Genomic DNA, 314 nt, shown 5'->3' on the forward strand with positions numbered 1-314 from the left:
TACTGTTGTAGTTGTAATTTGAGTTATTGAGTATTAATAGCTCTTTATGTAGTCATGATTACAATATGAAATCTTGAGTGTCATATCTAACTGTGCGGAGTTAGGTATATCAAACACGATTCATGTTTATTTTGCTATGGAAATCGAAGTGAATGGCTGGTAGTTTTGGTGAAAGGTATGGCATGTCATTTTATTTGTACCCAGTTGAAATCTGAAAACTTTGGTAAATGCAGAAATGACTCAGTATAGATAAATTAGTCTAACTAGATTAAATGGATCTTTGTTTTCAATTTAATCTATTTACCCACTGGAGA

This window comes from Antechinus flavipes, chromosome 3 (assembly GCF_016432865.1).
Source record: "Antechinus flavipes isolate AdamAnt ecotype Samford, QLD, Australia chromosome 3, AdamAnt_v2, whole genome shotgun sequence".
Lineage (NCBI taxonomy): Eukaryota > Metazoa > Chordata > Mammalia > Dasyuromorphia > Dasyuridae > Antechinus > Antechinus flavipes.